Source organism: Pongo pygmaeus, chromosome 5 (genome assembly GCF_028885625.2).
Source record: "Pongo pygmaeus isolate AG05252 chromosome 5, NHGRI_mPonPyg2-v2.0_pri, whole genome shotgun sequence".
NCBI classification, from domain to species: domain Eukaryota; kingdom Metazoa; phylum Chordata; class Mammalia; order Primates; family Hominidae; genus Pongo; species Pongo pygmaeus.
The window spans coordinates 112,317,313-112,319,689 of NC_072378.2; the positions used below are offsets into that span (position 1 = coordinate 112,317,313).

General features: G+C 40.6%; 1 pseudogene; it reads right to left on the minus strand.

Annotated features, from left to right (window-relative positions):
• Nucleotides 1–1,136: 1,136 nt before the first annotated feature.
• Nucleotides 1,137–2,133, minus strand: LOC129039578 (PIN2/TERF1-interacting telomerase inhibitor 1-like; annotated as a pseudogene).
• Nucleotides 2,134–2,377: the final 244 nt, after the last annotated feature.

The following is a 2,377-nucleotide window of genomic DNA, read 5'->3' on the forward strand; positions in this document are numbered from 1 at the left end:
TAAAAATCTTACAATTTTGACTTGATATTTTTGCTATTTCTTATTTGGTTATCCTAAAAAATAAAAAGCCTATGTCAATATTTCAGATTTCTGTTGCACTTTTCCCCCCAAATCTCTATTTAACTATTTTGATTGGAAGTTTACAGAGTCTTCTGAAGGTCATTAATCTTGCAGAATGTTAAGCTATTGCTTAGTAAATTTTTTTTACTCACTAAATAATGAGTATTTTGGCTTTCTAATTTTTTCGGTCTGAACATCAATTATAATTTTATGTATCAGTGTGAAATGAAAGATTAAACTTCATAAGTCAACTATACTATTAGATGGCATAACTTTTGATGTAACACCAATAAGGAGACGTAAATTTATCTGTATATATATACCATATATGTGTATATGTATATGTATATAAATACACACAATATTATTTACCTATATAATCAAATGTCATGATTAAATTATCACTTAGATAATTAGGTAGATATTAGTTTGGTGCAAAAGTAATTACAGTTTTTGCCATCACTTAATGGCAAAACCGCAATTACTTTTGAACCAACCTAATAATTAGCTATGTACATAAAGACAAAACTATATACAAGAGCCAATAGAACACTGTATTACTCATCAATTATTTCCAGGCTCACTTTAGACCAACTGCCTTCGTACTCAAAGATGTTTAATATTGTTAACATTCATTGTGTGGTTATTGTCTGCAAACCACTGATCCCAACATAACAAGCCAACAAAACAGGTGCTGTTAATAACCTTATTATAGGCAAGAGGAAAGGGAGGCAGAGGGAGAGTAAGTAATTTGCCCAGCATCACATAACTAGATGCTGGTGGAGTCAGCATTAAAAAGAAACCTGCATGGCTCCAGAGACTATTTTTTTTTTTCAGAGTTTACAAAAATGTATTTGTTTATGAAAGCCATGATTTAGAACATTTAAAAAAAGCCCTCCTGGGAACATAACTTGGGGAGAAATGTGGTGAGAGGGCGAGACTCGGCCACCCATGGGCATGTCACAAGATGTGTCCCGGCTCTCTGGGGTGAACTCTGCTCTGACTTCAGGCCAGAGGTGTCTGCCCCGGCAGCGCCCTGACAGCTGAGTGGTCGGAAGGCCCTGGCTGGAGAGAATTCATTTGGAACCTTTCTTCTTTTTCTTATTTTTCATTGGTGTTTCTTTCAGCGTAGCATCCATTGCTACCTCTACCGGCTTTGCAGCTTTTTTTTTTCCTCTTGTATTTTTGGGCTTCAGGGTGAAATCCTGGCCATTAGGTGGCTGCACACAATTCCCTGCACTCTGAGCAGAGGCCTCAGAACTCTCTTCCCAGCAGGGGCCTCTGCACTGTCCCTCTGTTCGTGCTCTTTTCTCCTTGGATGCCGGCTTCTGGACCTTGTCTCTCTTAGGCTTTCCCTCTTTAGGCCGCTTGGCCTTAGGCTGTGTTGTGGGGTAACTCTCCCTGTTTTTACCTGTTGCCTCTTTGTTTCTTTTCTTTCCCCTTTTGCATTCCACTTGGGTCTTGGAAATGTCAGGCCCTGGAGCTGCGACCTGGGGCTTGTTCTTCAGTGCTGCCATTTGCTTGGCAAAACGCTCCTGGATGGTGAAGGCATGGGTTGTCATCGTGGTTTTGTTCTGTCCGGAGTGGAGGGACTGGAATTACCCTTGGGAGTCTTCTTACTCTGTTTTTTCCCAAAAATGCAGTCAAGATCTGTTTTGCTCTGAGATGATAGATCCTTTTCTTTTGTAAATTTCCTATGATGAACACAGTTTTTGAAGATTTTGGAATTTCTTCAAGACTAAAATATTTCTTTTTCTTGTTGTCTAAGGAGTCTGCTGTTTCCTGCCTCTGACAAGTGTTCAGTTCTGCCAGAAGCCGGTTAAAATCATGTTGATGGGCAATCCAGTTGGCTTCATTATTGATTGTAGCTTGAAGTCCCAGGTCGTTATTTTTAACTTGAACTTTAATATGATCTGGGCCTCCTTGCTCCTGAACCCCTAAACCCCTTCCTTTAGACCATTCCATCTTCTCTAGTATCCTCTGGCCAAATTTAGAATCAGCATTACTCCAGGCAGTGTTTTGAGTATTCACAGCCCACTTCTGCTTCTGCTGCTGCTCAGCCAGCATCAACATGTCGTGGAGACTGTGACACCACGACCTCCAGACCTGAAGGACTTCGGCTACTGGGTAGGCAGCAAGATCTGGGACAATCTGGACAGACGGGACTCCCTTGCCAGGTGGACAGCAGCCCAGAGACTATGTTCTTAATTCCTAGGTGAACTGGTTCCCTTATTTTACTGAATCCTTGTAACAACCTTAGGGGTAGGTGTGCTTTAGGTTGAAGCATATGAAATTGCTAATATTTACCCATTTTAAC